This window comes from Sylvia atricapilla, chromosome 2 (genome assembly GCF_009819655.1).
Source record: "Sylvia atricapilla isolate bSylAtr1 chromosome 2, bSylAtr1.pri, whole genome shotgun sequence".
NCBI lineage: Eukaryota > Metazoa > Chordata > Aves > Passeriformes > Sylviidae > Sylvia > Sylvia atricapilla.
This window is the reverse complement of record NC_089141.1, coordinates 14,654,251-14,669,330: the sequence shown is the minus strand read 5'-3', so window position 1 is coordinate 14,669,330 and position 15,080 is coordinate 14,654,251.

Sequence of the window (15,080 nt, the reverse complement as noted above, 5' to 3'; positions counted from 1 at the left end):
TCACACAGAGAAAACAATCTGCATTTGGAGGTAGAGGCTTGAAACCCTCATTCACCTTAGAGAAGTTTAACATAGCTGGGAAGGAAAGTGAAGTGTCTTTGAGCTGGTGAGGACAAGCACAGGATCTGCTAAATGTGAATTTGAAAAGGTTGCATGAAAATGCTTGCTGTGAACACCAGAGACAATACTGCAGGATGCCACCAGCAGGTGAAGTTTCTCAGCAAAGCATGCCCCTGACACTGCCTGACTCAGAGAATGTCTGAGAGCAGCAATGAGAATAGTCCAGGGCATGCATGAACTCTCCAACAGGAATAAACCACCAAGCTGGGATAACTATACAGAAAGGAGTTACATCTAAAGTGCAGAGGCAAAATAGAGAGGTATTAAATAATAAATAGCAGGGAGAAGAACATGGATTGCTGGTCTCCTGGATTTGTGGCACATAGAAGATGCTTTTTTTCTTTTTAGAGGAGATTTTAGTGTTGGAAACTCAGGACAACAAAAAGACCTGAATTTGTGTAGACAAATAATATAACACATCCTGCTGCCCCTGGAAGTAAAAAAGGGTAATATTAAAAAAAAACAAAAACAAAAAAAAAAAAAACCAAAGTGTTAAAATATTTCTACAAATAGGCTGGGAAAAATTTCAGCAAAAAGCTGACAATTAGACAAAATAACCACATGAAATAAATGAGGAAAGGATTTCAAATGGAAGTGCCTGGAAGGCTACTAAGAAATGCTGACAGGTTGGAGGGGAGAGGGTGTGCCTGTGCCAGGGAGAAGCCCTGCTGCTCCTGGAGCTGGCACCATACTCAGGTAGCTGGGGAGGCTTCAGGCTGAGCTAGAATCACCAGTAAGTAATCAGGGAGGGGGCAGCACTCTGAGGAGGTTTTATTTAAAAAAACAAGAGGGCTACAAGCCAGAAACCTACCCTTCAATGCAGCCCCTCCTCCATTCAAAGATGGCTTCATCACAGATTTGTACCTCCTTAAAAATAAATGCTGGCATCAAACATATATCTTGTCTCATGTTCCCTCCTAACAGAAATAACTGCAGACCCTAATCTTTCTCTAGCTGCTTTTTTAAAAAAAGAAGAACAACATATGGCTAAAAAATATGTGTTATAGATGGGAAAGCAGGAGTAGGCTCAGTGACTTGTGAAAGCAAAATATCAGCACTGCCTGGTTATTCCCAGGGGATGCTCCCAAGGTTTATCCCCATTTTCAGGAATTCTGGGACCTCAGACTCTGCAAGGGATGGTCATCATTATTCTGTACTCACAGAGAGAAAAAACACACCAGCTACTGCTTTCAGCCTTCCAGTACCTGAAGAGAGCCTCCAAGGAAGCTGGAGAAGGACTTTTGGCAAGGGCATACAAGGATAGGACAAGTGGTAAAGGCTTTAAACTGACAGAGGGGAGGTTTATATCAAATGTGAGCATTGAGGGGGGGTGAAACACTGGAACAAGCTCCTGGAGAAGGGGTAGATGCCCCATTCCTGACAGCATTCAAGGTCAAGTCGGACAGGGCTCTGAGCAACCTGATCTAGTTGAAGATGTCCATGCTCATTCTAGAAGGGTTGGACTAGATGACCTTTAAAAGTCCCTTCCAACTTGAAATATTCTATAATTCTGTGATTTGGTGAGAATAGCAGACTTCAGCCTTACAGTGAAGTATCAAAGGCTTGTGGTTATAAAACAAACACAAATCAAGTATACTTTCCAGGGTGTGTACATTCATAGCATTGTATCACCTCATGAAAGGAAATCGTTTGAAGGGCAGTTCTATGCAAGGCAGAATGGAGCTCCTCTCATTGCCCGTTCTGGATCTTTGTGCACAGGTTTGTTCACTTTCTGTAGCAATAAAACACTTCAGATTAAAATAAAGTCCTGCATTGGGTAAAAACATCCCAAGACCATTGTGAAATTATTTGCACAAGCACCTCAGGTATACAAGCCCATCTCTAAAAAGCATTACATGACACCCTGAAGTTGTTTGCAAAGGTACACCACTTCACTGGATTAGATAAAACTGACACCTGTGTTGCTTCAAGCCACAATATTCATATCTATTGGAGGAATCTACTCATCTCTTCTTCTGTTGTCACTGTTTGGTAGAAATGTAACCAATAATATAATAATTTAAAAGTTGATTTCTATAACAGCAAGCAAAAGTTATCTATTATTGATATACTGAAAAATCCCTGGCAAAACTTCTTCATTTTCATCAGGAAAAAGAGTGATGTGAAATGATGCATATTAAGCCTCTGCATCCCTGGATTCCCATAATTTATATACTAGGAAATTACCCAAATAATTACTGGAGCATTTCAATGATACTTCTATAACTCCTACCACAATAGACAAATACAAATATATACTTTTTGGGAGAAATAAAACACCCCTTTCTGCAAAAGAAACCCAAAAATTTAATTGTGAAAGCAGAAGACAAATTAATTCCTGATAATTGCCAAGAAACTGTTAAATTCTATCATTATATCCACTTCATATCCTTACTTCCCTATGCAGTAAAGTGTGATTTCTAATTAATTCCTGTATTTCATTTGCTATCAAACATAAACAATTGTGACTGGTTATAATTATTGTTCATGACTACCCACAGATGTCCTTGAAAACTTCTATGTCCAAAAATGTTTACTAACACCATAGGATGAGATGTATTTTAAGCATTATGTATTACCATAGCATAACTATAATTTAGTGATGATTCTGGGATTATGAGCTCAAAAAATACTGACATTAGCTGGAACAGATTTTTATTTTACAATTCTGCCCTATCTTTCCTGCTTGAATACAAAACTGTTCATCCCTTGGTGAAATCTTTCATGTTGAAAAAAACCTGTGTTTAAGTTACATTGCTTAGCAAAGATGCTCCACCTTACTTCTCTCTTTAGCTTTGTAAATCCTTAGGTTATTTAGAAAACAAGAATGCCAAAATTGAGCAGAGCTTGTCATTCTTGCACCTTACCCTGGAAACACAAGCAGTAAGAACTATAATGTTTTAATCCTACACCTAAAACCTCAGAAATGTCTAGATTTCCAAAGCTGTGATATCTTGGTAAAGGATTCAGCCCTTTTTACCTTCTCTCCATCAAATACTGCTACTAAACTCTACCATAAAAATAAAATATAATAAAAAAGGAATATAAAAACAGGCTGTAGTGGCAAAGACAAATACCTGTCTCACAGCACTTTCTTTTGGGAGAGCAGCCTACAATAAGTGCCCACAAGAAGAGACCATGGCCATATTTCTATCTCCCAGGAACACTCTCCTAGCCACAGTCCTCTGTGCACCTGCCAAGGCAGAACACACCAGCGGCTCCTGCCCTCAGGGAGGAAGGGAGGGACACTTGAGCTGCTTCATTCCCACCATTACAGTCTAAGAGAATCCAAGAATCACTAGGGTTTAGGAGGACCTGTGAGATCACAGGATCCCACCTTTGGCTGTTCTCCACCTTGTCAACCAGACCATGGCACTGAGTTCTACATCCATTTGTTTCTTTAACATCTCCAGGGATGGTGACACTGCCTCTTCCCTGAGAAGTCCATTCCAAGGTTTTACAGCCTTTTCTGTGAAAAAAACTCTCCTGATGACCAGCCTGAACATCTCCTTTTGCAGCTTGAGAGCCTTTTTCCTGTTGTCGTGTCACTTGTCCTGTCCTCTTGTCCATTGTCTGGGAATAGAGGCTGACACTCACCTGGCCACAACAGTCACTGGACATTGTCTTTATGATCTCCAAAGAAATCTATCACTTAATAAGGACCTGGAGCTAGCACATCTCTTAGCAGGTGCCACACAAGATTTGCCTGCTACAGTTTCAGGGCTCCAGCATTTGCACCAGTTTTCCCAAGAGTTGTTTTATTTCCCAGCAAAGAGACTTATGTTGGGTATAGAAGCTCCATTTCCTTCTAAATTCTGAGCCACCAGTATCACTTGCAGTATTGTTTCCCACACTTCCACTTTCAGCAGGCAAATTTGAAAGTGGGGATTCATTTTTATTAAGATCAACCTTCCTCTCCACCACTCAGAAGGGAAATTTGCACGTCACACTACATGTGTGAGCAAGCTCTATGCCACACACTTCACTGAAAAGTGATGGCATAGAGCATTTTTGTGTGGTGTTTAATGTGACAGGAAACAATCCCAAATTATAATCCCTAGATTTAATAAAACCCACGAAGCTGCCATTTGCACTGGCTGCATTACCAGATGCAAACTGTCAGACAAAAGGTGCTCCCTCCCCTCATGGTAAATGTACCTGGTGCCAGTCATTCAACAGAGATGCAGTCAGTGACTCAGAAAAGCTTCCTATAAAATATTTTTTCCATGTGCCACACCAACATCTATCATTGTCAACTCTGTATAATACACAGTGCTGTATTTTTTTATTCTTCAGCTTAACAAAAGCACAGTGAATTCCAGGATTTCAGTAGTACAGGATGAAACGCCTTGAAAAAGTATGTCACTAGCATGTTTCAAAATTTTAAAAAAATCAATTATTTGCTACTAATTGTAGGCTGGTATCAACCATCCTCCAGTCCTGAAAGTCACCTGATTTCAATTAGACATCTCTAGACCTTATCGTGGTTGTAAGATAATCTTTTCCAAATTCTGAGAAACTCACTATTCTCACTAATAAAACATTTTAAGAACAGAGCAGGATGAATATATTCATCCTTGACATTTTTATGTACCAAAAGCCAAGTGATTTAAGGACACAATCTGAGCTATCAGCGGGTGGTTCTATTTGAAATCAAACTGGAAGGGGAGATGCTATTATTTTATACACAAATCTGTATTATGACACTTCCTCACATCTTCACATCGCTGTGTTTTGTTTTGCTTTTGGGTTGGTTTTTTTTCCCCTGTACAGAGGAAAAAAAAAAAAAACCAAAAAACAAACAAACTTCTATTACCTCGCAGAACAATGGGAGTGAGATCAAGGTCTCCCCAAAACAGGGAAGGAAAACAGAATACCTTCTGTGCAGCTACCCTTTTAAAGGCTGTGAACTGCTAAAATAGTTGTTCAGGAAGCCTGAACACATCTTATATCAAACTGAACTTCTTTCTCAAGCATAAAAAAGGCTTTGCATAAAGGATTTAAGGAGAGAAAGATATCTTCTGCAATGGAATCGGCTTTAAAATATCTGCAGCAGAGGAGGAAAGAAACCTGGTGCATTTCAGAAGATAATTGCTGGGGATAAGGAATAGCATCCTTCAAGTGTCTCCCAAACAAAGACTCTGCAAACAAAGACTCTGCAGTTGAATACAGAGCAAAATGTTTACTTTGAACATACTAGGAAACACCCTGTGGAGCACAGAACTGATGAGTGAGTAAACACCTCAGGACAATCCCCTGAGACGAGCTCAGCTGACTAAGAGAGGAGTCTGAATTTGTTTGTTTTTGGGTTTTTTTTTTTTCCAACCTACTGCATCATTTGGTTTCTGGTGTTCCCTATTCTACAGTGTTCAGAAGAAAGTCAAGACACCTCAAAGGTGGAAGCCCTGCATCACAACAGTTCTACAATTTCTGTCAAATTCCTCACTGCTTCCCTGTAAAAAAAGATAAAATGAAGCACAACTGCTTTTCAGTCTTTGAACAGAGTTGTTTACTGTGGGATGAAAGAAAAATAAATGGCAAGCCAGACTCTAGCCCAATTTAGCTTTGCAAGAAGCAAGTATAAAACTAATTGAAATCACTGGGCTATATATATTTTAAGTCAGTGGAGAAGAAAATGTAATACATAAACCACAGGGTTTTTTAATTTATTAGAGAGAGCTCACCACTTCCAAGTGAGATCTATATATAGAAATTTTTATTGGCCACAGTACATTTTACTTGCAGTCAACATTTTAATTGTTTTGATGTTTAAGATTTAGCCTGATGCAATAAGCTCAGTTTGGGAGATTTTTTGAAAGCTTCTTCACAGATTTTAGCTGGGATACATTTTATGGATGCAACTGTAAGTAAGAGACTAATATTTTTCAGGGCAAGTCCATTTTTAATGCAATTTTATCTACTGACTTGCACACACACTGCCAAAACTTTATGTATAAATGATGTGATCCTTCAACACCACCATTAGAGTGAATGACTGATGCAATTTTGGCTGGGCAGAGATGTGGGAGGTTTGATGTACAGCTATTGTCTCGTGTTCCTTCTCGTCTCTGCCCCCAGAATCCTGGTCAAGCTATTCTGGTTTAGCAGAGACTGGGCTACAAAAGAAGTAGGTTCAGTGAACCATCACACTCTGTTTCATCTGTCTACATCAAAGTGAAAGAACAGGGCCTGATGCAGAGCTGTGGTACAAGGGCACCTATTGCCCTATGCAACACAAAAAAAGCTATTGCCAGCACAGCCATCTGGCAGGCTCTAAAAAATTTCATACCCTGGCTCTTCCAAGTCCTCCTCAGCTGCAAACAGAGGTGCCTGGGACTACCAGAGGCATAATGTAAGGAGAGAAGCTCTGTGCATATCACTGCTGAGCAATTAATTTATCTATACCTCCTCAGGCTGCCAGGATGCCCAGTGGGAGGTTATACATTTTCACCTCTTATGGAAAAAGTAACTGTAGTTCCGGGACTTTGACCTCAAAGTGATTTCTGTAGGTTATTCTTCTGCCCTCAGGTCTTCTCTAGAGAGGGAGATTCATCTATGTAAAAGTTGAATTATAGTGTTTGGATGAAATCTATTTTCAAAAAAAAAAAATTTTAAAAAATAAAAAGAAGAAGAAGAAATTGGAAGAAATAGAAAAGAGAAAAAATTTGCCATTTTCTTACAGATGATCTAACGGCACTGATTTAAAACCAAAGTCCTCCCTCAAGAAAATCTCTGCTGAAAAGGCACCATGTCAAACTGCAAATGGCAGTTCTGAGCTGCTGAGGCTCTGACACATCTGCTACAGAGATCTCCCCACACAGCCCCAGATCTCCACAGAATTCGCTTAAGCACATTTTTGAATCTAGCTCAGCCCTGTAGGCAGCTGAGCTTGTCTAAGAACCCAGTTTGGGAGAGGCTGGCTGCTCATTCCGCAGCTCCTGCAGGGGATGAACAAGTGTGTCTGCTCATTTGCAGAGGGCAGCAAAAGCAGGGGGCTGAGAGAACCAGGTTTGCTACCCAGCCAGAGCCCTCCCAGACACAGCCCTGGGGCCCTGCTCAGACACAAGAGGAAGGAATTAAATCAAAAGGCTCAACACTTTTGTAAAGCCACATTTCATTTCACTTTCTCAACTGACAGTCAACATCTTCCAGAGCCATCTAAATACAGCTGAATTCAAATTTCTATAATTAGGCACTGAATAACTCGTATGGACAATATACCCAACATACAAAACTATCCCAACATACCAAAATTGAAGGTTTTTACTGGGTCGCCCCAGCTGTGTAGAGATTTCAAATATACCATCTAAACTATTAAAATAATCTGATTCCTCAGTTTTTCATAGTCACAAATTTAAAAATGGGAAAAAAAAATAAAACCACTTTAAATCTGAATGATAAATGTTTGATCAGTAAAAAGAGAAGATACTTCAGCATAAAGTTTCCCATTGCTCTTTGAGGATACTTTTTCCTAGTCAGTGGCACTCCAGGTGTGTTTTAATGATTAGTAAAAAAACCACTACAAATTCTATGATATGCAACCAAAACATGCATCAGACTTCAAACCCCTCTCCCCCCCTTTCCTAATCAGCTGGTGAAGTAATTATGTGTATTCGTCAGCATTTACTTATTAATGTATCAATTTCTGGCCTTCCTAAGTTAACACTCTCCCCATTTGAAAGACAAAGGAAGTTCTGAGCGCTCATTATGACCCCAGTAAAACCCATCTGAGAAAATTCAAACAGACCACACTTGACTAAGTCCAAATTCAAGCCTTCAAAGGCTGTGTCTTTCCACACTGTCTGCAGAGAAGTTGAGGCATAATTTTATTTAGAACAGTTTAGTCTTCCAGTCACATTGTTTCTATCACTATTAGATGCCTGACTACAACACCGTTAAACAGATTGTTGCCACTTAATTTCCTTTCAGTGCTTTGGAAAAAGTCTGTCATAATATACTTCTGCACTCCAAAAATCTATAACATTAAAAGCAAAAATAAAAGCCTTATAAACACAGCACACTAAAACAGAACCTTAAGGTCATGAATAGTGAACGACATTAGTAGTTCTACCTTAAAAAATTGGCAATTTTACTGCTAAGAAATACTGTGCAGTCTTCTAAACTCATCACTTTTAAGTTTTGAACCATTACAAAGGAATTAAACTGGATTAAGTTAAATCAATATTCTCCTAATAAGAATTCTTTGTAGTTTTAAATTTCTAAGCTTTACATATTTCAGTAGTTCATGTTAAATGGATATTTGACATTTTGCCAGAGAAAGTTTCATTAAATCACTAGTAGGAAAATCATGATTATCTCATATTACCTCAGTACAATGATATAATGTGTCTGGTGCTTTTAAAGATGAGACAGACAAATGAGAGGAAAGTTTTCATCCCATCAAAAATAAACTGCAGATTTTTTCCAAAAGCCTGATTTAAATTATTGTTGACACCTCATTCTGCCACCTGAAGTTGCCCCTTGTTTTTGCTGTAAGAGATACAGAGCCCCATCCTGGAAACCATCTTGTCTCTGAGCTCCAGCAGCTCCATGCACTGGGAAGTTTTGATACTGAGAAAACAAGGAAGAAAATTCCTGCCATGATAATCCCAAGGGAAGTTGGATCAGCTGAGGACAGGAAAGACTGAAGTGGGTATCCTTCCAGTATGACCACAGGCCAAACATTCTGTCTCCCTGTCCCAACTCAATAAAACATTACAACCACTGACAGCATGAAAGAATTGTTGTGAGGATAAATACAGTGAGGATGTACAAAAATTTAGATAAAACTCCTACAGTTCCTCTGTGCTTATATAAAGAGGATTAGTAGCTTCTTATACACCATACTGCACGTTACTTCTGAAAATATAAAAAAACTACTGCATTTTCATGGATTTCTGTAATGGGCAGATAACAGCTATGCATTCTTTTGGAGGTAGTTGGGAAATAAAGGCTGAGCAATGATCAGAAAACATATTTGATGAGAGTTGTTGCATGAAAATTAATATTATACAAATTTGTAGATAGTAAAAGAAAAATAACTGTAAACTTCATAAAATTGGTTTCCATGGAAAAAATATCATTCTTAGCTTCATTAACCTATGAGCAAGACATAATGAGTATCCTACAGTCCATTAGAAATTAATGATACTCTAAAATACAAACCTCAATCATGAATAATTTCGCTACAGAAATATACTACAATAGTTTTGTTTTTTTAAATTATGTTTGAAAAGATATCTAGAATCATGACTGAGATAAACAAAAACCTTGGGGTTTGAGGGGTTTTTTTTGGTTGGCTGGGGTTTTTTTGTTGGTTTTTTTTCTGTTTGTCTGTTTGTTTTGTTGTTATTGGTTGGTTGTTTTTTTAAACAGAAAACTCTGGAGAGAACATGAAGTGAACTATGTAATCAACTGCTAAAGAGTAAGTCCACAGAGCTGGTAGAACATGGTCTGTGTGTTCTGACAGGAAACTCGACCAATTCAGGCTTGCTTTCATCCCAGTCTTTAGGGATACTCTGTGGTGTTTCCGAACAGAAATCATTTTTCAAAATTAGTCAGAAATTCTTCAACAAGCTGACACACCTTCACAACCCAGAGAGGTCCATTTCCATTTTCCAGCAAAACATTCCTGACTGTATACTCATGGCACCACTAAAGGCCACTTTGCTAACCAAAAAACTGTGTGAAATTCTGCTAATGGACATAGACTCTAATGATATCCTGAAAAGATATAATATTGCTGTTGGTTTAAAACATCTAAATCACTTTATAGTGTCATATGCACTTAGGAGTAGTGAAAGTTGGAGAATACCTCAGCTTTTAAGAACAAAAGGATTGAAGGCTGACAGACCCAGTGACTCATAAACATGGATAGGCTTTGTTTTCAAGATGTTTACCATTGCATTTTCACTATGAAGGAATTTTTAGACTACTAACTGAAGCATCACGATAATGTTGTGCTAAACACATCACCAAGACCATTAATAATGTCAAAACACAGTTATTTCTGATATTTCTCACAGTTTTTTCATGCTTCTGAATAGAGAATGCTGTAAGAAAATTCAGAGTAATAAATTCTAAAAATGCCAGCAAGTTTTTCATGGTTCTTATGCTCAGTTAATTTATATGCAGGTATGTTTTTAATACTTTTAGTGAGAAAAGGAAAGGGAGACTGAAATGATCAGCAATGTATAATAGTTAAGAAATGTATTTTCAACCTTATTAATACATATAAACTCAATCACTCTCCTAAACAATAAGATTTGTACAGGTGTTTAAACAGGGTTACTTATAAGCCAGCCAAGATTATTATTCACCCTTGCTGTGCAAAAAAAATGAGCTTGTAAGCCACAGAGCTGCAAAAAATTTGACACAACACAAAACCTGAGATCCTTGGGAGACTGTTATCCAAATAATCTTACTCTAGAGGAAGCCTGTGCAATAATGTAGCTTGGAGGGGTAACATCCATTTTCTAACAAGTAATTAGGATTTGCATTATTAATGCAACAGATATTCTGGCAAATTATGTCTAAATATATGCAGACTTGGAAAAAAAAGAAAAAGAAACCCTACAACATTTAATGACAGTGCTGTCATTTTTAAGTCTTTCCGATAAAACTATAGATAAGAGCAACGCTGAACTCACCATCTTGGTAAATTTTAATCATTAGCACTTATAAATTGAATGGAGCCGCTGAAGGTTCTGTAGAACTGGGGCGATTAATTTCCACCCCGTGCTCAATACAATGTATCTCTCAGATGAAGCACAGTCTAGTCCATTAAAAACCAAAGCGTGTTGAAATCACTTCTGGAACATAATCTGCCTCACCATGTCATCGGTCTAAACAAATTAGGAACGGTTCATGTCACCCTCAGTCAATAGTGAATGAAAGCAGAGTTTACCCACCTTCGACTCAGTCTGGCATTTCCCCATTTTGACCTACTTAAGCTAGATACCAAATTGCTGAGCTAAAAAAACCCCTAGCTCTTAAATCTACCAGTGGTACTGAAATGGGCCCAAACATGGGAAACTTTAACCTTGTTTTTGGTGAAAGGAAAGCTTTTGCATGCCTGGAAAATGTAGTTCCCCTCCCGCCTCCCAATTTATTACATCTCTCACTAATTTTACAAAGGATGTGCATGGACACAAACACAGGGAGCAGTGGGTTTGGCATCCAATGAAAAGTAATTGAAAGCAGTTCAAATCACAAGAATTTTACCGAAGTGTCGTATATGCCTCAAAACTGAATAAAAGTAAGAAAAGAAATGCAAGGTCATAGGTAATTATTTCAGTGTGCAAGGGATTTTAAAATCTATCCAACCTTTTGCATTCAATTGATAGAACAAACCCCCTGGAAAGACTGCTTAGAGAACACAGAAATCTTCATACAGCTTTTGCTTGTCTAAAGACCAGTTTAACTGGTTGCTGAGCTTGAGAGAATTCCAAGGCAAATGGCCTTGAACCTTCACAGCTACACAATGGCTGAGCATGCACAGATGTGTATGGGTAATTAGCTTGTTTCTTTGGTAATCAGATGGAATATGGTGGTCCATCTCAGCCATTTTCTAGACCACTGACCATTTTCCCTCCAGACAGACAGGCTCTCCCCTGAGGTGCAAGGATCCAAAGTAAGCAGGTGGCCTTTCCAGGCAGCAGCCACTCTATGCCATGAAGTATTTGCTATAAACTAAGAGAAGTACCACAAAAACTCAAGTGTCACTAGGCATCCTTTAAACAACAATTTTAAGCAGAGCGGACAATTTCCTCCAACCTTTAAACCAATGCAAAATGGGAGTAGATTTTGCATGCACTTTCTTAGTCTCCTGATGCAGTCTAAATACATCGATTTTAATACAAATGTACAGTGACAGAGATGAAAAGAAGAAGAGATTAATGACCAGGCTTCCCTCAGAATAAATGCTCCAACATTTATATTTGTACCTGTCTTCAGAGCCTTCAAATAAGAAAGTGCCCTCACTTAAAAAATAATTTATTACTCTGGTAAATAAGATTAATAAAAAGAAAATCAAATAGATATTGGCTTATATTTTATCTACAGTAACATAAAATGAAGAAGCAAAAGCAAATACACAGGATGTATGGCACAGATAGTATAAAACATCAGAGTAATTAAAAGTATCTTAATAAATGAGTAAGTGTTCCCTGTGATAAAATCTTTTTGCAGCAATATTAATGTCCATTTCTAAGCAGAAAAACACCCCATTTTATCACCGTTGAAAGAAAATATCATTGAAAGCTACACTATTTGATACATGCCCAGTTAATCATTGTGTTTCCTAGCTTTCTTGAAAAAAAAGACAATGGAAATGTCATGATTGAAAAAAACCAAACTTTTGATCCTCACCTCTTTATCTCAAAGCTAGTAAGAATTTACATCTTTTATAATAGAGGTTTTATCAGGTCTCACTGCAGCTACTTTCTACAGAAGACAGCAAAATTTCCTTCTTGCTAACACAGTTAATCAAGTCTTAAAGGATCATGATCCCTAACTTGGAAATTCCAGCTTTGGTTATTGCCCAGTAATGAATGAAATCATCATGGCCAAAAGGGTATTTATTATCCACAGGAATATCCCAGTTGAATTAACTGACCTCACTGCACCCATTTTGGTGTTTTTTTGCAGGGGCAAAGACACTTTTTGTTGGATTGTTACAAATAGTTTATACAAAGAAATAATGTTATACGCAAAATATCATTCTATAGGTGATCAAAGAATATACTTCATGTTAAAATGGCAAAAAACCAGAGCAGCTTTTGTGTTTGCATAGACCTTCCTCTGATGAGAAATAAATGTAGCAAGTGAAGAAAAATACTGACTGGCAATAACTGGCTGGTATTTGGTTTGAGAGAGAAGCAACCTTTTCACTCCAATTAACCTCTACTTCTGCCATATCACAGGCACAAGTATAGGTACCATGTTAGCATCACAAAATATCAGCAATACCATGAGGTAAAAAAGAGAAGAAATTCCACTTCAGGCGCACACAGTGCAGAGATACACAGACATCACATACTTCATATTCAAAACTTGGAATAGCTCTCTACTTTCCCGCAAAATTAACATCCACCGTCCTTCACTAAATTCTCTTTGGAAAAGCACTGCATTTGTACCAATTAGTCCCACATTCATCAGAAAAGCTGCACATTACTGAGCACCATTATGCAACACATCTAAATACAGCAACTTACTCCAAATACTTGAGGAGTTTGTGTTACAGAAAAGCCTCAGACAATGCTGTTCTTTTAGGAGTGCTAAGCAGTTTTTTCACTAGTCTGAAGACTTTTATCTAATGAGGGCACCAACTGAAGAAATAGTTTCACCTTAGGCAGAACAAGCTCTGTCATGAACAAACACAGTGCATTCTAAAGAGGATGTTTTCCCTGGCCGTGCCACAATGACAGTCACATCACACACATCAGAAACCTAAGCAGCAAGTCATTAAATAAATCCTGTCTCTCTAAAAAGATCACACATTTTGCAAGAAGCTCTCCAGCCTTCTAAAAACCCTCCAAATTGCAGGAGACCATACCGGAGTAAGAAGTACAAAACCTGAATATTCTCTTTACCATCTCTCTTATGTCTACTTCCTTCTCTTCCCATCCCCACCAAGCTGAGCCTGACAAACCCAAGCATCATACAGAGGTTCCTTGCAGTGCTGGGCTGAAAGAGCACCAATGAACTCCTCAAACACTGTTTTTCACCCTGCAGGTGAAATAAAAAAAACCCCACACCCCACATGCCTCTATATGAGAACAATCTAAAAACCCACGGTAGGTTTAGTTGGCTAAACAAAGGCACATGGAGAGAGCTGTTTGGACATCACACACATTGCAGCCTTCCTTCAACCCCACACCCATTTTACAGCAGTTATTTATGTATTTTATATTTCTCTGCACAACCCCTCCCTCTCAGGCCTTTCAGCTCTGGTCCCACAGAAAAGTTCGCAAATCGATAACTCTTCCAGATGCTATGAATTTAAGAGGGTGCATTGCAATTTTCTGTCACAACCTACTCTCAGCAAATTCCAGAATACCTCAGGGAAAAGCAATTACCCTTCTCTTTGTCATGAAGGTTTACATGCATTGCACATCTCCTTTCCTTTTAGTTTTTCCAAGTGATTGATGCAATCTATTTATAATTGGAACAATTGTTCCCGATTGTTTAGAAAGTTGCTCATGTAACAAAGGTGAAAAAACCCTAGTCAGAAATTTGGTCAGCACTTTTTTTTTTAACATTTGTGAGATTTAAATAAATCTGTTGCTTTTAGGCAAAAATATAAAATTTATGCTTGCTGCTTTGGACTGCAGAGTAAATATTGGTCTGCTGAATGGAGTACATGTATCTTTAATTCCAGTGTCTGCACACCCTCAACTACTTTATTATGATTGAACGAAACTCTTACATTTAGAGATTTCTTCTTCATCAATTATATATCATACACTTCATATTTGCTTGCCTTTTCAGTCCTTTCAGTCTGGAAGTATGTTCTGCCATCATGATGCTCCCTGAGGGTTTGCACATGTGGTTTTCCCCGGCTGCGCAGAGTCTAACACACTCCCCGTAAATCAGGGAGCAGATACCAATATCCTGAGCAGCAAACAAAGTACTGTGCACTGATCAGGGAGCTTGCCAGAAAGCAAAATAAGGAAGTATCTGCTGAACTGGGGGGGGTGGGGTGTTTATTTTGCTCTTTTAGGTTTTATTAACCTATACTTTATTAACCTGGACTTTATTTTACCCAGCTTTAACAGTCTTGACCAGAAAAACGGAAAACATTTTTTACTTTGGGTGCCTCTGACTGTAAGGCTGCGTGTGCTAAACAGAGAAAGCATATACATGGATTTATGAAAAATCCATTTTAACCACTCAACAGACAAATCAGTGGTGTTCTGTATTTTAAAACTGGTGCTCATCTGCCATTCAGCCTTGACTGG